The sequence below is a fragment of the Oncorhynchus masou genome, chromosome 21 (genome assembly GCF_036934945.1).
Source record: "Oncorhynchus masou masou isolate Uvic2021 chromosome 21, UVic_Omas_1.1, whole genome shotgun sequence".
In the NCBI taxonomy this organism is placed as follows: domain Eukaryota; kingdom Metazoa; phylum Chordata; class Actinopteri; order Salmoniformes; family Salmonidae; genus Oncorhynchus; species Oncorhynchus masou.
In genome coordinates, this window is record NC_088232.1 from 12081493 (window position 1) to 12105383 (window position 23891).

The window sequence follows — 23891 nt, forward strand, 5'->3', positions numbered from 1 at the left end:
CTGTCACGTCTACTCCCGCTTCTCCCCTGCCGCGTTCGATGTTGCCAGTTTACTAACCACCGGTTCTGGGAATCATCATTACGTGCACCTGGCTTTCATCATTACACGCACCTGATCGTCATCATCAAGCACACCTGTTCTCCATTACCTCACTCATTACCTCCCCTTTATCTGGCACTCCCTTAGGTTCCTTCCCCAGGCAGTATTGTTTCTATTTGTTCATGTCTCGGCGCTACTCCTACGTTGTATTGGCCCATGTTCATTGTTATATTAGACTTACCTCCTGCACCTGCTTCTCGACTTCCAGCGTGTACACCTTTACAAAATATTTTATTCGAAGTGGATAGAATGTCCTCGTTATTTTAATTAACTTTAGTGAGATGAATGAGCAATAAAGGCAAACAAAAATGTGGTTTCTCAGTAGGTTTAATTAGCTAAATGTAGGAAGGAATGCCCCAGTATAGATCTAGGAGTCTCTGCCAAACTTTAAACAATGACAGAGTTGAGTGAGGTCTAAACTGTGCCTTCATAGCTTACATTGGAAGATGCACTCCTGTGTGCCAGTAGGAGTAGGGTGAAGTTGCCCCTAGACACTGATCTTGAGTCTGTTTTGCAATTCCCCCACTCATGGTTAAGATTGGGGGAGGGGGAGATTATCCTAGATCTGTACCTAGTGGAAACTTCCACTTATGAGAGTGTGCCCATAAGGTTAAGTGGTAACATTCCCTACAGCAAGGACATATTACAGGTTTAAGGTTCAAACCCCACTTCTGCCTTTCTTTCCCTCCTCCTGGCCTGCTACCCCATTTTATTCCACAGTGTCTGAATAAAGTGGAATTCCGCTCTTAAATGAAAATGAAAAAAGAACATGCACTCCAATGTCTGAATATTGGCTGATTTGGGCCTACTTACTACATTGGACATCCAGTAAAAATCATCAAATACTCCCACGCATGCACACGTAATCAAACCAAATCGTACATAAACCTATCTATCTACAACTGACTGACATGGGCCTAGTACAAGGAGTACAGTACCAAGACTCTTTCTTCCAGTACATGAGACAGTATTCGTCCCAAATGGCACCCTATTCCTATATAGTGCACTTCTTTTGACCAGGATCTATAGGGTCCTGGTCAAATGTAGTACACTGTATAAGGAATAGGGGGCTATTTGGGACATAACCATGGAGATGGCACTGGGACACTTAGGGAATTGATTGAATCCCTCGAGGACTCTTGAGAGGATCACAGTGAAGCGCACTCAAGCGTTGGCACATTGCATCAGTGAGGTGGTGGAGGGAAAAAAAGAACAGAAACATGTCTCCAAGAACAGAAAAAGAGAGAGAGAACCTTGAGTACCATGCAACGGCTAATGCTCAAGATGATTGGAAAGCATGACCTGGTCACTAATCAAATAATCAAAAATTCTATCTCATCCCTCTCACTGTTTACTTCCATTGTGAAATAGCAATAATCATTAGAGATATTGCCATATCCAATAAAGGTTATCCGTAAAACAATATCAACGCAGATGCCAAGATGGGTGGTTTGTGATTGCCTTAGTATGCTATGTTTATGATGTGTTTAAATGTGTGGAAAGTATACTTTGTGATAGTTAAATGTGAACTGTTACCAAATATTGTGGTGAGGACAGAGATGCTGAACATACTGAACATGCTGAACATCAATGACGTCAAACATCAAACCTGTGTAATCTGTGGTACCCAAAACCAAGCAACAAAGTTCTGATATCTTCTTGAAACTGCAGAAACATCCCCACTAGGACCACCTATACAAACTGCACACATATTGTAACTGTAAGTCTCTTTGGATAAAAGCATCTGGTAAATGGCATATATTACAAAGGAAGAAAAGGTCAAATTGCTGCATATTTGCACACCTTTTAACATGTAGCAGTATGACAACAGCTTGAAGGCTCCCTGTGTTACACACACTACGATAGCCGTTTGACATGCTAATTATGACAAACAGCTTGCTGTCGTGCTGGAGACGTTCCTTTCTGAGTGAAAACTCATATAACTGAGCCTGAGAGGAGACGGCGGGAGTTTTCAGTTTTGACGCATTCACAGTATTGTCTCAGTCTCGCCAACAATGTTCCTGTCATATCAATTCATTATCAAGGAAGGGAGAGAAGGAAAGAGAGAAAAAGAGAGTTAGGTAGAGTGAAAGAGAGTGTGACGGGGGGACGAGGACGTGTGTCTACATTGGATGTTCCTTTTAAACCAATCAATCTTCTTTGTAATTTCCAAGGTCACTGCCACAGTTAATATTCCCACTAATTTGGATGAAAACACAAACAAGTGTGTCATCTCATTCAGCCATGGCAGAAGTTGTGCGATGATCAGTCAAACAGATGGCTAGCTAGCCAGCGGATTCTTTTCCCCTTCCAAGCATCTTCGGGCAAATGGAGTAAAATAAAAACATCTCATGGAGAACGGGAGGACTAACTGACACATCTCTTTCCCCAAGAGTCAAGAAGAACTACTGAATATAAGATCAGCGTCAACTCACCATCAGTACGACCAAGAATATGACTTTTGCGAAGCGGATCCTGTGTTCTGCCTCTCACCCAGGACAACGGAATGGATCCCAGCCGGCGACCCAAAAAAAATGACTCCGTAAAAGAGGGAAACGAGGCACCCTTAAGTTAATACTTTGTAGCGCCACCTTTTGCTGCGATTACAGCTGTAAGTCGCTTGGGTAAGTCTCTATCAGTTTTGCACATCGAGAGACTGAAATGTTTTCACATTCCTCCTTGCAAAACAGCTCGAGCTCAGTGAGGTTGAATGGAGAGCATTTGTGAACAGCAGTTTTCAGTTCTTTCCACAGAATCTCGATTGGATTCAGGTCTGGACTTTGACTTGGCCATTCTAACACCTGGATATGTTTATTTTTGAACCATTCCATTGTAGATTTTGCTTTATGTTTTGGATCATTGTCTTGTTGGAAGACAAATCTCCGTCCCAGTCTCAGGTCTTTTGCAGACTCCATCAGGTTTTCTTCCAGAATGGTCCTGTATTTGGCTCCATCCATCTTCCCATCAATTTTAACCATCTTCCCTGTCCCTGCTGAAGAAAAGCAGGCCCAAACCAATGATGCTGCCACCACCATGTTTGACAGTGGGGATGGTGTGTTCAAGATGATGAGCTGTGTTGCTTTTTCGCCAAACATAACGTTTTGCATTGTTGCCAAAAAGTTCAATTTTGGTTTCATCTGACCAGAGCACCTTCTTCCACATGTTTGGTGTGTCTCCCAGGTGGCTTGTGGCAAACTTTAAACATCACTTTTTATGGATATCTTTAAGAAATGGCTTTCTTCTTGCCAATCTTCCATAAAGGCCAGATTTGTGCAATATACGACTGATTGTTGTCCTATGGACAGAGTCTCCCACCTCAGCTGTAGATCTCTGCAGTTCATCCAGAGTGATCATGGGCCTCTTGGCTGCATCTCCGATCAGCCTTCTCCTTGTATGAGCTGAAAGTTTAGAGGGACGGCCAGGTCTTGGTAGATTTGCAGTGGTCTGATACTCCTTCCATTTCAATATTATCGCTTGCACAGTGCTCCTTGGGATGTTTAAAGCTTGGGAAATCTTTTTGTATCCAAATCCGGCTTTAAACTTCTTCACAACAGTATCTCGGACCTGCCTGGTGTGTTCCTTGTTCTTCATGATGCTCTCTGCGCTTTTAACGGACCTCTGAGACTATCACAGTGCAGGTGCATTTATACGGAGACTTGATTACACACAGGTGGATTGTATTTATCATCATTAGTCATTTAGGTCAACATTGGATCATTCAGAGATCCTCACTGAACTTCTGGAGAGAGTTTGCTGCACTGAAAGTAAAGGGGCTGAATAATTTTGCGCGCCCAATTTTTCAGGTTTTGATTTGTTAAAAAAGTTTGAAATATCCAATAAATGTTGTTCCACTTCATGATTGTGTCCCACTTGTAGTTGATTCTTCACAAAAAAATACAGTTTTATATCTTTATGTTTGAAGCCTGACATGTGGCAAAAGGTCGCAAAGTTCAAGGGGGCCGAATACTTTTGCAAGGCACTGTACAGGAACTCAAATCCTTCTGTTCACCTGATTTAGAATTCCTCACAATCAAATGTCGACTGCATTATCTACCAAGAGAATTCTCTTCGATTATAATCACAGCCGTATATATTCCCCATCGATGGCTCTGAACCAACTTTATTTGACTCTTTGCAAACTGGAATCCATACATCCTGAGGCTGCATTCATTGTAGCTGGGGATTTTAACAAGGCTAATCTGAAAACAAGACTCCCTAAATTGTGTCAGAATATCGATTGCGCAACCAGGGCTGGCAAAACCTTGGATCATTGTTATTCTAACTTCCGCGACGCATATAAGGCCCTGCCCCGCCCTCCTTTCGGAAAAGCTGAACAAGACTCCATTTTGCTGATCCCTGCCTACAGACAGAAACTAAAACAAGAAGATCCCACGCTGAGGTCTGTCCAACGCTGGTCCGACCAAGCTGATTCCACACTCCAAGACTGCTTCCATCACGTGGACTGGGATATGTTTCGTTTTGCATCAGACAACAACATTGACGAATACGCTGATTTGGTGTGCGAGTTCATTAGAACGTGCGTTGAAGATGTCGTTCCCATAGCAACGATTAAAACATTCCCAAACCAGAAACCGTGGATTGATGGCAGCATTCGCGTGAAACTGAAAGCGCGAACCACTGCTTTTAATCAGGGCAAGGTGACTGGTAACATGACCGAATACAAACAGTAAAGCTATTCCCTCCGCAAGGCTATCAAACAAGCTAAGTGTCAGTATAGAGACAAAGTTGAATCTCAATTCAACGGCTCAGACACAAGAGGTATGTGGCAGGGTCTACAGTCAATCAGGGACTACAAAAAGAAAACCAGCCCAGTCACAGACCAGGATGTCTTGCTCCCAGGCAGACTAAATATTTTTTTTGCCCGCTTTGAGGACAATACAGTGCCACTGACACGGCATGCAACGAAAACATGCGGACTCTCCTTCACTGCAGCCGAGGTGAGTAAAACATTTAAACGTGTTAACCCTCGCAAGGCTGCAGGCCCAGACGGCATCCCCAGCCGCGCCCAAAGAGCATGCGCAGACCAGCTGGCTGGTGTGTTTACGGACATATTCAATCAATCCCTATACCAGTCTGCTGTTCCCACATGCTTCAAGAGGGCCACCATTGTTCCTGTTCCCAAGAAAGCTAAGGTAACTGAGCTAAATGACTACCGCCCCGTAGCACTCACTTCCGTCATCATGAAGTGCTTTGAGAGACTAGTCGAGGACCATATCACCTCCACCCTACCTGACACCCTAGACCCACTCCAATTTGCTTACCGCCCAAATAGGTCCACAGACGATGCAATCTCAACCACACTGCCCTAACCCATCTGGACAAGAGGAATACCTATGTGAGAATGCTGTTCATCGACTACAGCTCGGCATTTAACACCATAGTACCCTCCAAGCTCGTCATCAAGCTCGAGACCCTGGGTCTCGATCCCGCCCTGTGCAACTGGGTACTGGACTTCCTGACGGGCCGCCCCCAAGTGGTGAGGGTAGGCAACAACATCTCCACCCCGCTGATCCTCAACACTGGGGCCCCACAAGGGTGCGTTCTGAGCCCTCTCCTGTACTCCCTGTTCACCCACGACTGCGTGTCCACGCACGCCTCCAACTCAATCATCAAGTTTGCGGACAACACAACAGTGGTAGGCTTGATTACCAACAACGACGAGACGGCCTACAGGGAGGAGGTGAGGGCCCTCGGAGTGTGGTGTCAGGAAAATAACCTCACACTCAACGTCAACAAAACTAAGGAGATGATTGTGGACTTCAGGAAACAGCAGAGGGAACACCCCCCTATCCACATCGATGGAGCAGTAGTGGAGAGGGTAGTAAGTTTTAAGTTCCTCGGCATACACATCACAGACAAACTGAATTGGTCCACTCACACAGACAGCATCGTGAAGAAGGCGCAGCAGCGCCTCTTCAACCTCAGGAGGCTGAAGAAATTCGGCTTGTCACCAAAAGCACTCACAAACTTCTACAGATGCACAATCGAGAGCATCCTGGCGGGCTGTATCACCGCCTGGTACGGCAACTGCTCCACCCACAACCGTAAGGCTCTCCAGAGGGTAGTGAGATCTGCACAACGCATCACCGGGGGCAAACTACCAGCTTTCCAGGACACCTACACCACCCGATGTTACAGGAAGGCCATAAAGATCATCAAGGACAACAACCACCGGAGCCACTGCCTGTTCACCCCGCTATCATCCAGAAGGCGAGGTCAGTACAGTTGCATCAAAGCTGGGACCGAGAGACTGAAAAACAGCTTCTATCTCAAGGCCATCAGACTGTTAAACAGCAACCACTAACATTGAGTGGCTGCTGCCAACACACTGACTCAACTCCAGCCACTTTAATAATGGGAATTGATGGGAAATTATGTAAAATATATCACTAGCCACTTTAAACAATGCTACCTAATATAATGTTTACATACCCTACATTATTCATCTCATATGTATACGTACATACTGTACTCTATATCATCTACTGCATCTTTATGTAATACATGTATCACTAGCCACTTTAACTATGCCACTTTGTTTACATACTCATCTCATATGTATATACTGTACTCGATACCATCTACTGTATCTTGCCTATGCTGCTCTGTACCATCACTCATTCATATACAGTGCCTTGCGAAAGTATTCGGCCCACTTAAACTTTGCGACCTTTTGCCACATTTCAGGCTTCAAACATAAAGATATAAAACTGTATTTTTTGTGAAGAATCAACAACAAGTGGGACACAATCATGAAGTGGAACGACATTTATTGGATATTTCAAACGTTATTAACAAATCAAAAACTGAAAAATTGGGCGTGCAAAATTATTCAGCCCCCTTAAGTTAATACTTTGTAGCGCCACCTTTTGCTGCGATTACAGCTGTAAGTCGCTTGGGGTATGTCTCTATCAGTTTTGCACATCGAGAGACTGAAATATTTTCACATTCCTCCTTGCAAAACAGCTCGAGCTCAGTGAGGTTGAATGGAGAGCATTTGTGAACAGCAGTTTTCAGTTCTTTCCACAGAATCTCGATTGGATTCAGGTCTGGACTTTGACTTGGCCATTCTAACACCTGGATATGTTTATTTTTGAACCATTCCATTGTAGATTTTGCTTTATGTTTTGGATCATTGTCTTGTTGGAAGACAAATCTCCGTCCCAGTCTCAGGTCTTTTGCAGACTCCATCAGGTTTTCTTCCAGAATGGTCCTGTATTTGGCTCCATCCATCTTCCCATCAATTTTAACCATCTTCCCTGTCCCTGCTGAAGAAAAGCAGGCCCAAACCATGATGCTGCCACCACCATGTTTGACAGTGGAGATGGTGTGTTCAGGGTGATGAGCTGTGTTGCTTTTACGCCAAACATAACGTTTTGCATTGTTGCCAAAAAGTTCAATTTTGGTTTCATCTGACCAGAGCATTCATCTGTCTGTGAGTATAACAGAACTCATATGGCAGTCAAAAACCTTAGAAGAATCCAAACCGGAATTGGGAAATCTGAGGTTTGTAGTTTTTCAACTCATTGCCTATCGAATATACAGTGTCTATGGGGTCAAAATGCACTTCCTAAGGCTTCCACTAGATGTCAATAGTCTTTAGAACCTTGTTTGATGCTTCTACTGTGAAGGAGGGGGAATAGGAGCTGAATGAGTCAGGGGTCTGTCAGAGTGGTATGAGCTGGTCATGCGCATTCACGTGAGAGTTAGCTTGCGCTCCATTGCATTTCTGAAGACAAGGGAATTCTCCGGTTGGAACATTATTATATTATGATAAAAACATCCTAAAGATTGATTCTCTACATCATTTGACATGTTTCTACGAACTGTAATATGACTTTTCTTCTGAACTTTCGCCTGGACCTGCCCGCGCATCCTGAGTTTAGATTTGTGAACTGAACGCGCTAACAAAAAGAGGTATTTGGACGTAAATGATGGACTTTATCGAACAAATCAAACATTTATTGTGGAACTGGGATTCCTGGGAGTGCATTATGATGAAGATCATCAAAGGTAAGTGAATATTTATAACGCTATTTCTGATTTCTGTTGATTCCAACATGGCGGATATCTGTATGGCTTGATTTGTTGTCTGAGCGCCGTTTTTTTTAAATCTGACACAGCGGATGCATTAAGGAGAGTGTTTATCTCTAATTCTGTGCATAACACTTGTATCTTATATTAAGGTTTATGATGAATATTTCTGTAAATTCATGTGGCTCTTTGCAAAATCACCGGATGTTTTGGAAGCAAAACATTACTGAACGTAACGCGGCAATGTAAACTGAGATTATTTTATATAAATATGCACTTTATCAAACAAAACATACATGTATTGTGTAACATGAAGTCCTATGAGTGTCATCTGATGAAGATCATCAAAGGTTAGTGAATCATTTTATCTCTATTTCTGCTTTTTGTGCTCCTCTCATTGGCTGGAAAATGTCTGTGTGTGTTTTTGTGACTAGGCTCTGACATAATGATATGTCGTGCTTTCGCTGTAAAGCCTATTTGAAATCGGACACGATTGGTAGATTAACAAGAAGTGTATCTTTATTTTGGTGTATTGCACTTGGAAATGTATGAAAGTTACATAATTCTAAAAAATATTTAAGAATTTCGCACACTGCCTTTTCTGCGGAATTTTGTCGAGGGGTTCTGCTAGCGGAACCATAAACCATAAGATTAACACCTGTGAAAACCTGCTGTCAGCGCTTCCACCAAATCAGAGCCTGCTATAAATCTAAGACGAGTGAGACTCGGGAGACGGGGTTGTTGTTTGGCGTATGACTACTGTGTCCAAATTAGGACAGCATCACATGTCTGAAGAAGCTGTGCCAGCCATGTGATGCTTTCCTAATATGGACAACGTACTCCTAACTATATTGTATATAACTCACTCACACAATATCTCTGCTCTTTGCCATCTCTCACCTCTCTCTGGCGCTACCGCTTTGTCTCATTAGTCATATAATTTGACTGTGTTTCCGGGCCTGACTTTTACTCTTGCAACTCTTTGCCCAATTACTCTGTCAAGGCTCTGCCAGGCAGGGAACAGCCTTGACGTCTGAACTTTGACCCACTGCCTGCTCAGCACTGCCTGGTCACGTTGGCATCTGGGCTGGACGCACCTCCACCCCCACCTGCCAAACGCACACGCCACAAGACAGAGAGCCTCTCTCTTGGAGGAAAATTACAGTCTTCAGCAACCTGAGTCTGACTCAAATGTCAGCAATTCACTTGTTCATGAAGGGGAGGGGAGTGAAATGTCAAGTTACGCTTTTTAAAACGAATTGCCTTCAGTGTCTTTCAAGACATGGGAGTCTTTGGTAACTGATTAAAGGAGGAGGCTGAATGCGTTTCCACCTCCGCCTTCCCCACTCACTTGCCTGATGAGCAGATGGGTATTAATAAACTAAGGAGGGAAAATATGCAGAATGGTCTAAGAAAACTGTGTAAAAGAAAGTTGTATTACTACATTACATCTGGTGCCCAGTGCCCACGCACTGCCCTATATGGTATGATCATCTTTGCTACTCTGTTGTCTTCTTGTTTCCTAGGCTGTGCTACAAGCTACAAATCAAGTAATGATCATTTTGAGCTGCCCATGGTTTTATTCTCATTACGAACACGTGCAAAATGGTTGAAAATATGTCGTGAATATGATAGCCCAATAGACGGGTTGGTTGTTTAGTAACAAAACCGACACGAGTGCAACTATGGGGCAAAACAGACAGGGTTAGTTTACAGTGCATTTGGAAATTACTCAGACCCCTTGACTCTTTACACATTTTGTAACATTACAGCCTTACTCTAAAAAGGATTAAATACATGTTTTCCTCATTAGTCTACGCACAATACCCCATAATGACAAAGCAAAAAATTGTTTTTAGAAATGTTTGTGAATGTTTTTTTTTAAACCTGAAATATTGCATTAACATAAGTATTCAGACCCTTTACTCAGTACTTTGTTGAAGCACCTTTGGCTGAGATTACAGCCACGAGTCTTCTTGGATACAAGCTTGGCACAGCTACAAGCTTGGCACAAGCTTGGCACACCTATATTTGGGGAGCTTCCCCCATCCTTTTCTACAAATCCTCTCAAGCTCTGTCAGGTTGGATGGGGAGGGACGCTGCACAGCTTTTCTCATGTATTTACAGAGATATTTGATGGGGTTCAAGTCTGGGTTCTGGATGGCCCACTCAAGGACATTCAGAGAATTGTCCCAAAGCCACTCCAGCATTGTCTTGGTTGTGTGCTTAGGGTCGCTTGGAATTCAGACCAAATTCACTACCATAAGGCCCCGATTGGTGGTTGTCCTTCTGGAAGTTTATCCCATCTCCACAGAGGAACACTGGAGCTCTGTCAGAGTGACCATCGGGTTCTTGGTCACCTCCCTGACCAAAGCCCTTCTCCCCTGATTGCTCAGTTTGGCCAGGTGGCTAGCTCGAGGAAGAGTATTGGTGGTTCCACTGTGTTCTTGGGAACCTTCAATGCTGCAGACATTTGTTGGTACCCTTCCCCAGATCTGTGACTCGACACAATCCTGTCTTGGAGCTCTACAGACAATGCCTTCGACCTCATGGCTTGGTTTTTGCTCTGACATATACTGTGGGACCTTAAATAGACAGGTGTGTGCTTTTCCAAATCATGTCCAATCAATTGAATTTACCACAGGTGGACTCCAATCAATTCGTACTAACATCTCAAGGATGATCAATGGAAACGTCTATAATTTAGCCCAAACTACTACCTCCCCCCCCCCTACTGTAATTATTTATTTATTTAGCTCCTTTGCACCCCATTATTTCTATCTTGCACATTCTTCCACTGCAAATCTACCATTCCAGTGTTTTACTTGCTATATTGTATTTACTTTGCCACCTTGGCCTTTTTTGACTTTACCTCCCTTATCTCACCTCATTTGCTCACAATGTATATAGACTTATTTTTCTACTGTATTATTGACTGTATATCCTTTGTTTCTCTGGCGATGTAGAGGTGAATCCAGGCCCTGCAGTGCCTAGCTCCACTTCTATTCCCCAGGCTCTCGCTTTTGATGACTTCTGTAACCGTAATAGCCTTGGTTTCATGCATGATAATATTAGAAGCCTTCTCCCTTAGTTTGTTCGATTCACTGCTTTAGCACACTCTGCCAACCCAGATGTTCTAGCTGTGTCTGAATCCTGGCTTAGGAAGACCACCAAAAATTCGGAAATTTTAATCGCAAACTACAACATTTTCAGACAAGATAGAACTGCCAAAGGGGGCGGTGTTGCAATCTACTGCAAAGATAGCCTGCAGAGTTCTGTCCTACTATCCAGGTCTGTACCCAAACAATTTGAACTTCTACTCTTAAAAATCCACCTCTCTAAAAACAAGTCTCTTACCGTTGCCGCCTGCTATAGACCACCCTCTGCCCCCAGCTGTGCTCTAGACACCATATGTGAACTGATTGTCCCCCATCTATCTTCAGAGCTCATGCTGCTAGGCGACCTAAACTGGAACATGCTTAACACCCCAGCCATCCTACAATCTAAGCTTGATGCCCTCAATCTCACATAAATTATCAATGAACCTACCAGGTACCTCCCCAAAGCCTTAAACACGGGCACCCTCATAGATATCATCCTAACCAACTTGCCCTCTAAATACACCTCTGCTGTCTTCAACCAAGATCTCAGCGATCACTGCCTCATTGCCTGCATCCGTAATGGGTCAGCGGTCAAACGACCTCCACTCATCACTGTCAAACGCTCCCTGAAACACTTCAGCGAACAGACCCTTCTAATCGACCTGGCCGGGGTATCCTGGAAGGATATTGATCTCATCCCGTCAGTAGAGGATGCCTGGATATTTTTTTAAGTGCCTTCCTAACCATCTTAAATAAGCATGCCCCATTCAAGAAATTTAGAACCAGGAACAGATATAGCCCTTGGTTCTCCCCAGACCTGACTGCCCTTAACCAACACAAAAACATCCTATGGCGTTCTGCATTAGCATCGAAAAGCCCCCGTGATATGCAGCTGTTCAGGGAAGCTAGAAACCATTATACACAGGCAGTTAGAAGAGCCAAGGCTATTTTTTTCAAGCAGAAATTTGCTTCCTGCATCACTACCTCAAAAAAGTTCAGGGACACTGTAAAGTCCATGGAGAATAAGAACACCTCCTCCCAGCTTCCCACTGCACTGAAGATAGGAAACACTGTCACCACTGATAAATCCACCATAATTGAGAATTTCAATAAGCATTTTTCTACGGCTGGCCATGCTTTCCACCTGGCTACTCCTACCCCGGTCAACGGCACTGCACCACCCACAGCAACTCGCCCAAGCCTTCCCCATTTCTCCTTCTCCCAAATCCGTTCAGCTGATGTTCTGAAAGAGCTGCAAAATCTGGACCCCTACAAATCAGCCGGGCTAGACAATCTGGACACTTTCTTTCTAAAATTATCTGCCGAAATTGTTGCCAACCCTATTACTAGCCTGTTCAACCTCTCTTTCGTGTCGTCTAAGATTCCCAAAGATTGGAAAGCAGCCGCGGTCATCCCCCTCTTCAAAGGGGGGGACACTCTCGACCCAAACTGTTACAGACCTATATCTATTCTACCATGCCTTTCTAAGGTCTTCGAAAGCCAAGTCAACAAACAGATTACCGACCATTTCGAATCTCACCATACCTTCTCTGCTATGCAATCTGGTTTCAGAGCTGGTCATGGGTGCACCTCAGCCACGCTAAAAGTCTTAAACGATATCTTACCCGCCATCGATAAGAAACATTACTATGTAGCCATATTCATTGATCTGGCCAAGGCTTTCGACTCTGTCAATCACCACATCCTCATCGGCAGACTCGACAGCCTTGGTTTCTCAAATGATTGCCTCGCCTGGTTCACCAACTACTTGTCTGATAGAGTTCAGTGTGTCAAATCGGAGGGTCTGCTGTCCGGACCTCTGGCAGTCTCTATGGGGGTGCCACAGGGTTCAATTCTTGGACCGACTCTCTTCTCTGTATACATTAATGATGTCGCTCTTGCTGCTGGTGAGTCTCTGATCCACCTCCACGCAGACGACACCATTCTGTATACTTCTGGCCCTTCTTTGGACACTGTGTTAACAACCCTCCAGGCAAGCTTCAATGCCATACAACTCTCCTTCCGTGGCCTCCAATTGCTCTCAAATACAAGTAAAACTAAATGCATGCTTCAACCGATCGCTACCTGCACCTGCCCGCCTGTCCAACATCACTACTCTGGACGGCTCTGACTTAGAATACATGGCCAACTACAAATACTTAGGTGTCTGGTTAGACTGTAAACTCTCCTTCCAGACCCATATCAAACATCTCCAATCCAAAGTTAAATCTAGAATTGGCTTCCATTTTCGCAACAAAGCATCCTTCACTCATGCTGCCAAACATACCCTTGTAAAACTGTCCATCCTACCAATCCTCAACTTCGGCGATGTCATTTACAAAATAGCCTCCAATACCCTACTCAACAAATTGGATGCAGTCTATCACAGTGCAATCCGTTTTGTCACCAAAGCCCCATATGCTACCCACCATTGCGACCTGTACGCTCTCGTCTCCTCGCTTCATACTCGTCGCCAAACCCACTGGCTCCATGTCATCTACAAGACCCTGCAAGGTAAAGTCCCCCCTTATCTCAGCTCGCTGGTCACCATAGCATCTCCCACCTGTAGCACACACTCCAGCAGGTATATCTCTCTAGTCACCCCCAAAACCAATTCTTTCTTTGGCCGCCTCTCCTTCCAGTTCTCTGCTGCCAATGACTGGAACGAACTACAAAAATCTCTGAAACTGGAAACACTTATCTCCCTCACTAGCTTTAAGCACCAACTGTCAGAACAGCTCACAGATTACTGCACCTATACATAGCCCACCTATAATTTAGCCCAAACAACTACCTTTTTCCCCACTGTATTTAATGTATTTATTTATTTATTTATTTTGCTCCTTTGCACCCCATTATTTTTATTTCTACTTTGCACATTCTTCCACTGCAAATCTACCATTCCAGTGTTTTACTTGCTATTTTGTATTTACTTTGCCACCATGGCCTTTTTTTGGCTTTACCTCCCTTATCTAACCTCATTTGCTCACATCAGACTTGTTTATACTGTATTATTGACTGTATGTTTGTTTTACTCCATGTGTAACTGTGTCGTTGTTTGTGTCGAACTGCTTTGCTTTATCTTGGCCAGGTCGCAATTTTAAATGAGAACTTGTTCTCAACTTGCCTACCTGGTTAACTAAAGGTGAAATAAAATAAATAAAATAAAAATGTTTGTTTTACTCCATCTGTGCTGTTGTATGTGTCAAACTGCTTTGCTTTATCTTGGCCAGGTCGCAATTGTAAATGAGAACTTTTTCTCAACTTGCCTACCTGGTTAACTAAAGGTGAAATAAAATAAATAAAATAAAAATGTTTGTTTTACTCCATCTGTGCTGTTGTATGTGTCAAACTGCTTTGCTTTATCTTGGCCGGGTCGCAATTGTAAATGAGAACTTTTTCTCAACTTGCCTACCTGGTTAAATAAAGGTTAAATTAATTAATTAATTAATTTAAAAAACAGGATGCCCCTGATCTCAATTTCGAGTCTCATAGCAAAGGGTCTAAATACTAGCACTTGCCTCTTAAATACATTGGTACAGTTGTTGGTTAGCTAGCTAGCAAATATTAGCCATATTAGCTATATTTACATGAAATCACTCAAATACCTGAAAACAAGACATGGTATCAAAAAACAAGATGAAACGAGCGGAAACGAGCCACTTGCGATTCCCCACATGGCATTTTGTAATTCTTGCTAGCAATCTGGCCATCCAGAATCACAACATGCTGACTTATGCCCCATGAAAGCATAGAACAACCCTTCATTACAATGTAAAATGTTCTTTGTCCTGACTCATAGGTGAATGTGGAAATACAGTACATGACCAAAAGTATGTGGACACCTGCTCGTCGAACATCTCAATACAATCATGCTCATTAATATAGAGTTGGTCCCCCCTTTGCAGCTGTAACAGCCTCCACTCTTCTGGGAAGGCTTTCCACTAGATGTTGTAACATTGCTGCGGGGACTTGTTTCCATTCAGCCCTGAGAGCATTAGTGAGGTCAGGCACTGATATTGGGCGATTAGTCGGCATTCGAGTTCATCCCAATGGCTGTGTGACTGTGTGCTCGATTTTATACCTCTGTCTGCTACGGGTGTGGCTGAAATAGCCAAATCCATTAATTTGAAGGGGTGTCCACATACTTTTGCATAAGTAGCGCATGTTATAGGTTTCACCAATTTGGTGCCTTTTTAAAATTCTAACTTAGTCAAAAATAACTTTGGATTTCACATAATTTTAACATTTTGTCATAAACAGCACGTTCAACTTCATTTAAAACTAGTTTTCCCATCTCCATATAACATATAAACTACAGTAAGTGCCTATTAAGTGCCAAACAAAGTAACAGGGTTGACCGGAACATGAGGACGTGAGGAATGTGACATGGGAAATGGAAGCTTCGTGTGTGCAACAGGGAGTGGCAATTGAAGGCAAGCATTACAAGAACATCGAAATTGTTAAAAAACATTTCTAGCCTGTCTATGTGTAACAGGGTTGACATGTCAATTTTTTTACCACAAAACACCAGAAAATGGCCTGAGTAGATCCCGCTCACCTGCACCACGATTAGACTATTAGATGTTGAATATTTCTTTCAAATTGTTTTTCTAAAAAGGGTATTATTAAAACGAGAGTTCAGTTCATGTAACAGGGTTGACCTTGAAATTAAGGACAGACGTAAATTAAATCACATGAAATACATAATAATCTTCAGAAGTGTTTTTGCTAAAGCAACGAAGTAACTAGGGCTTTACAATGGTGGAAATCCCCCCCCCCCCAAACAAAATGGGGTTAAGTGGGTTAAAATCTTCATAAAAGGGTGCACAGAGGGACATGTCAAGATGCTGAATTTTGGCACTTTAGCAAGTCTTTATTGAATTCTCCATGTGTTGGAGATGAAAGGGCACATTTAGTATAACAGACTTTTAAAATACAATACTGGTGCACAGAATATGCATAAAATATCAAAGGGGACACAAAGGCCAATATTTTTGTAGAACCACCCAGGTCACATTTATCATTTATGTGTTACATTAGATCAAGGACCCTTTGGAAAAGTACACTGAACAAAAATATCAATAAAACATGCAAAAATGTCAAAGATTTTACTGAGTTTACAAATCATATAAGGAAATCAGTCAATTGAAATAAATTAATTAGGCCTTAAATCTATGGATTTTGCATGACTGGGAATACAGTTACAATGCCTTGCGAAAGTAGTCATCCCCCTTGGCATTTTTCCTATCATATTTTCTTACAACCTGGAATTAAAATAGATTTTTTTTGGGGGGGGGGGTGTTGTATCATTTGATTTATACAACATACCTACCACCTTGAAGATGCAAAAAAAATTGAATGTGAAACAAACAAGAAATGAGACAAAAGAAACTGAAAACTTGAGTGTGCATAACTCTTTACCCCCCAAAGTCAATACTTTGTAGAGTCACCTTTTGCAGAAATTACAGCTGCAAGTCTCTTGGAGTATGTCTCTATAAGCTTGGCACATCTAGCCACTGGGATCTTTGCCCATTCTTCAAGGCAAAATTACAATCTTTAAGTCATACCACATACCACAGATACCACATACCACAGATTCTCAATTGGATTGAGGTCTGGGTTTTGACTAGGCCATTCCAAGACATTTACATGTTTTCCCCTTAACCACTCGAGTGTTGCTTTAGCAGTATGCTTAGGGTCATTGTCCTGCTGGAAGGTGAACCTCCCTCCCAGTCTCAAATCTCTGGAAGACTGAAACAGATTTCCCTCAAGAATTTACCTGTATTTAGCATCATCCATCATTCCTTAAATTCTGACCAGTTTCCCAGTCCCTGCCGATGAAAAACATCCCCACAACATGATGCTGCCACCACCATGCTTCACTGTGGGGACGGTATTCTCGGGGTGATGAGAGGTGTTGTGTTTGTGCCAGACATAGTGTTTCCCTTGATGGCCATAAAGCTCTATTTTAGTCTATTCTGACCAGAGTACCTTCTTCCATATGTTTGGGAGTCTCCCACAAACCTTTTGGCGAACACCAAACATGTTTTCTTATTGTTTTCTTTAAGCAATGGCTTTTTTCTGGCCACTCTTCCGTAAAGCCCAGCTCTGTGGAGTGTATGGCTTAAACTGGTCCTATGGACTAATCTCCGCTCTGGAGCTTTGCAGCTCCTTAAGGGTTATCTTTGGTCTCTTTGTTGCCACTCACTTTTTTAGAGTTCAGCCCAGTCCTGCTGAGAACATCAGCGAAAAACATCACACAAGTGGTTAGCCTGCAGAGGTACATATAAATGGCAAAGTAGAGAAATACTGGGTCTATTTGCCATTTGTGGTAATAATGTTGATGTCTTAATGCCCTCCTTGCCTGGTCCGTGAGTTTTGGTGGGCAGCCCTCTCTTGGCAGGTTTGTTGTGGTGCCATATTCTTTCCATTTTTTAATAAAGGATTTAATGGTGCTCCATGGGATGTTCAATGTTTTTTGGGGGGAGCTCCTTGGTCTTCATGGTGCCGCTTGCTTGGTGGTTCCCCTTGCTTAGTGGTGTTGCAGACAGGGGCCTTTCTGAACAGGTGTTTATATATAGTGAGATCATGTGACAGATCATGTGACACTTAGATTACACACAGGTGGACTTTATTTAACTAATTATGTGATTTCTGAAGGTAATTGGTTGCACCCGGTCTTATTTAGGGGCTTCATAGAAAAAGAGGTGAATGCATATGCACGCATCACTTTTCCGGGGGATTTCTCACATTTTTTTAAACAAGTTACTTTTTTAATTTCACTTCACCAATTTGGACTTTTTTATGTATGTCCATTACATGAAATCCAATTAAAAATCAATTTAAATTACAGGTTGTAATGCAACAAAATAGGAAAAACGTCAAGGGGGATGAATACTTTTGCAAGGCACTGTATGCCTCTGTTGGTTACAGATATTAAAGTTTTAAAAAGTAGGAGCGTGGATCAGGAAACCAGTCAACATCTGGTGTGACCACCATTTGCCACATGCAGTGCGACACATCTGCTTCACAAAAAGTTGATCAGGCTGTTGATTGTGGCCTGTGGAATGTTGCCTCCAACTCCTCTCCAATGGCTGTGCAAGGTTGCAGGATATTGGCGGGAACTGGAACACGCTGTCGTACACGTCGATTCATATCCCAAATGGGTGATATGTCTGGTGAGTATGCAGACCATGGAAGAACTGGGCAATTTTCAGCATCCAGGAATTGTGTACAGATCCTTGCTACATGGGGCTGTGCATTATCATGCTGAAACATAAGGTGATGGCGGCGCATGTATGGCACAACAATGGGCCTCGGGATCTTGTCATGGTATCTGTGCATTTAAATTGCCATTGACAAAATGCAATTTTGTTCGTTATCCATAGCTTATGCCTGCCTATACCAGAACCCCACAATGGGTTATTCTGTTCACAACGTTGACATCAGCAAACTGCTCGCCCACACGACCCAATACACGCTGTCGGCCGTCTGCCTGCTACAGTTGAAACTGATTCGTGAAGAGCATTGAAGATGAGCATCTGCCCATTGAAATCAGTTACGATGACGAATTGCATTCAGGTCAAGACCCTGGTGAGTACAACGAGCACGCAAATGAGCTTCCCTGAGACGGTTTCTGACAGTTTGTGCACACATTCTTCGGTTGTTTAAAACATCTTAGAGATCGGGCTACTTTTTTCAACATTCTGTTAAAAATCGCGCAACATTTCAACGTCCTGCTACTCATGCCAGGAATATAGTATATGCATATGATTAGTATGTGTGCATAGAAAACACTCTGAAGTTTCTAGAACTGGTTCAATGGTGTCTGTGACTATAACAGAACGAGATCCGTGGTTAAAATCGCCAGAAAACCTGGTCACTAAATCGACGGAGAAAAAATCCGCCAGTCCATGTATTGTCTATTGGAAGGAAAAATACTTAAGGCTGAGAATACAGTTCCTATAGCTTCCACACGATGTCGCCAGTGTTGTGATTTCGATTCAACTAAATCGTTGGTCATCTGAGTAATAGCCACATCCGGTTGTCAAGTCCACAGCTGTAAACAATGGAACCGGAAAAGTTGGCTACGTTTCCCAAACTTGTGCCTATGGAATACAGATCGCTCCGTGATCAATTTGATCGTTTAGTAATACCTAAAATTGGATTACAGAAGTAGTTTGAAGTGTTTTGTCAAAGTTTATAGGCAACTTTTTTCATTTTAAAAAATAACGTTGCGTTTAAAAAATGTGTTTTTCCTGGATCTGACGGTCTTCATAAATGGACATTTTGGGTACACAAGGACCGATTTAATCGAAAAAAAAGACCCAATTGTGATGTTTATGGGACATATAGGAGTGCCAACAAAGAATCTCGTCAAAGGTAATGAATGTTTTATATTTTATTGCTGCGTTTTGTGTAGCGCCGGCTACGCTAATTCCTTTGTTTATGTCCCCTTCTGGTATTTCGGGGTGTTGCGAGTGTAGCTTGAATTGAGTACCCTGCATGTGAATTTTAATGAACGTTTGAGTTTTAACGAGTGCTATTAGCATTTGGCGTAGCGCATTTGCATTTACTGTTGGCAGGGGGTGCGGTTGCGTCCCGGGTGGGCCAGAGAGGTTAAACCCACAGTTCCATCAGCTGTCCGGGTGTCTGGTCTCAGATGATCCAGCAGGTGAAGAAGCCGGATGTGGAGGTCCTGGGCTGGCGTGGTTACACGTGGTATGTAAAAGGAAGTTGGAGGCGGCTTATGGTAGAGAAATGAATTAAAGTCTCTGGCAACAGCTCTGGTGGACATTCCTGAAGTCAGCATGCCAATTGCATGCTTCCTCAACTTGAGACATCTGTGGCATTGTGTTGTGTGACAAAACTGCACATTTTGGAGTGGTATTTTATTTCCCCCAGCACAAGGTGCAATGAACATGCATTTGCATTTTAGTCATTTAGCAGAAGCTCTCATCCAGAGCATCTTACAGTAGTGAATGCATACATATTCATACTGGTCCCCCATGGGAATCAGACCCACAACGCTGGCATTGCAAGTACCATGCTCTACAAAGTATGCCACAAAGGTTTCATCTGCTTCTTGATATACCACACCTGTCAGGTGGATGGATTATCTTGGCAAAGGAGAAAGGCTCACTAACAAGGATGTAAACAAATTTGTGCACAAAATTTGAGAGAAATAAGCTTTGTGCCTGTGGAACATATCTGGCGTCTTTTATTTCAGCTCATTGAACATGGGATCAACACTTTACATGTTGCGTTTATATTTTTGTTCTGTGTACATACTGTACGTAGTCAACTAATAAGCAAAACACAAATTTAGATTTACATGAGTCTTTTTCCAGTGAGAAAAACAGGTTGAAATTCTGTTTTTACAGCATCAAAACTAGCTGGAAATTTCAATTCAACCAGTTGCACACTGGGTTCTAACTTAAAAGAAGATACACTCCAGTCTGTATCTAGCCTGAGTGAGTTCTAAATTAACCTGTCTAGGACTGGGGAAGCCCGTTCCGCTAGCGGAACCCCTCGCCATCAGCCAATGAAATTGCAGGACGCCAAATACAAATCAACAGAAATCTTATAAATCAAATTTCTCAAACATACAAGTATTAGGCTCCATTTTAAAGATAGAATTCTCGTTAATCCAGCCACAGTGTCTGATTTCAAAAATGCTTTATAGCAAAAGCTCCACAAACGATTATGATAGGTCACCACCAACTTACAGAAAAACCCAGCCATTTTTCAAGCCAAAGAGAGGAGTCAAAAAAAGCACAAATATAGATCAAATTAATCATGAACCTTTGATGATCTTCATCAGATGACACTCATAGGACTTCATGCTTCACAATACATGTATGTTTTGTTCGGTAAAGTTCATATTTATATCCAGAAATCTTATTTTACATTGGCGTGTTACGTTCATTAGTTCCAAAACATGCAGTGATATTGCAGAGAGCTACATGAATTCACAGAAATACTCAAAACTATTATGCATGGAACTTTAGATACACTTCTCCTTAATGCAACCACTATGTCAGATTTCATAAAAACTTTACGGAAAAAGCATAATCTGAGAACGGCGCTCAGAGCCCAAACCAGCCGGAGAAATATTGTCAACATTATTCATAAATATCATTATAAATATTCACTTACCTTTGATGATCTTCATCAGAATGCACTCCCAGGAATCACAGTTCCACAATAACTGCTTGTTTTGTTCGATAATGTCCATCATTTATGTCCATTTATGTCCAACAGCTTCTTTTGTTAGGGCGTTTGGTAAACAAATCCAAAAGCGCGATCTTGTCCATTCGGACGAAACGTTCACAAAGTTATGTTACAGGTCGAAGAAACTTGTCAAACTAAGTATAGAATCAATCTTTAGGATGTTTATCATAAAAGTTCAATAATGTTCCAACCCGGAGAATTCCATTGTCTGTAGAAAAGCAATGGAACAAGTCACACGCGGGTGACTGAGAAGTGAAAGTGAAAGCGGGTGACTGAGAACGAGGCTGTAGGCAGACCCCTTGGTCAAACAGCTCCCATCCGGCCCCCCTTCACATGAGCAGCCTGAAACAACGTTCTAAAGACTGTTGACATCTAAAAACCCAACCCGGCATTCCTTAGGAAGTGCAAAATATCCGATTTCCCATTGTGTATTCGATAGGAGTGAGTTCAAAAACTACAAACCTCAGATTTCCCACTTCTTGTATGGATTTTTACTCTGGTTTTTGCCTGCCATATGGGTTCTGTTATACTCATAGACATCATTCAAACAGTTTTACAAACGTCAGAGTGTTTTCTATCCAATACTACTAATAATATGCATATATTAGCATCTGGGACTGAGTAGGAGGAAGTTCACTCTGGGCAGGCTATTCATCCAAAAGTGAAAATGCTGCCCCCTGTCCCAAACAAGTGCCCCAAGAAAGTCGAACACAGATTCTATGTATTTAAAACCCAGTGTTGATGACGCCATAACAACTTCCATTCAGTTTTGCTCGAGGAACAGGAGCTCCTTTCAGGCCCGACACTTCTCACGCCTCATTGAGGAATCTCACATGGAGCTGTTGGCTTTAATGTACGCTGAATTAATGTACATGCCATTGATTTGATGCGTTTAAGAGTGCATTTTTACTTACAGCCCTCCAAGTGTGTCTCATGAGCAAAGGAAGAAACACTTAGAGAGATGTGCTTAAACAGCACTGCTGCTGTTTTCATAGCTTCAGGATGGGAAATAACCCATTTAAGAGCAGCAGGTATATTGTGCTACCATTACATTGTCATAGCACACATAGTCATAACTTCGACTGTAGGAGAATCTAATAAACTTACAGCAGGGTGCTGTTTCTGTCCTTAAACCATTTATTTCATACACTTGATCATGCAGACAGTGATGAGACCTACACTAGGCCTGCATGTGTCGCGATACGAAACCTTCAGCCCCGCCCCTTGGCCGGCAGCGGGGTGCTAGAGGTGGATTGGTGCCCTGTCCAATCCGTTCCCTGGATTGGACAGGGCACTATAGATACTTCAGGTTATCTCGGTATAACCAGGACCGCTCGCGTAGCCCTGCCTCTCTTTCTATATCGATACGTTGTCCGCGTTAGAGAGGTCTTTTGCCTTGTCACTCTCAACGGTCTAGCTATAGCTGGGATGTGTGAACCCCACGTTTATCCTCTGGACTCTTTGTTTCACCACTAATTGATCCTTGAGTTGTTATTAAGCACTAGTCCTACCAGTCTCTATATGATTTCCCTGTGGTTGAGTATTTCCCATCTGTGATGTATCTAGTTTAAAGTGTGAAAACCTTTAGTCAACTTAGTCTCACTACTCTGCCCGTCGGCTATGTATCGCTTGGATAATAAAACTTAAATAGATCGATAAGACAATTAATGAATCACTACTGGACACACCTTCCTCTTTGTCTTTTAATGGTAACTAATTTTGTCTTAGAGTATTGATCTCTGTTTCCAGTGTCCCGGTAGCGGGGAGTTGTTATCTCCCTTGCCGTTAACTGTCTTGGGAGGGCGTTCTACTCGAGACAAAATAAGACTACCGTTTATTTTTGGAAACACTCTGTTTTTTGTCTTTTACAATTAAACACGCTTCAAAATACACAATTTGTTACTCGGTCACACACAGCGTTAATCAAAAACACGCAAATGCCTTAATGCTCTACAATGCCTGGTACAATGATAACACTTATCTCTAATAAAATATAATATTTCAACTTAATTACCTTTAAAAGATGACAGGGAGACCCATGAGATCAGGAGCGGTGTTTCAATCGGTCAGAGTTCTGAGAATTTAGTTTATCCCTCTCTCCTATGAGGAATTGTTGGTTCAACTAAATTTCGAGATTCAAGTTAGACTGAGTACTCTAACCTGCCCTCAGGTTGGATAGTATTGTCAAATAACCTGAAACCGTGATTCCAGGGCAAGGCACTGTGTTACAACAGCACACGTGTCACTGGGTCAGTCGGAGACAGAGTCGATTCGAACAATTATACAACCGTTCTCAGCAGGTGATAATTCTGCCGTTGATCTACCGCAGTGTCTGGGGCAAGCAACCCGGCCGGTGCTACAGTGTTCCTCTGTCAATTAAGACTTTGGCACAACGGTACA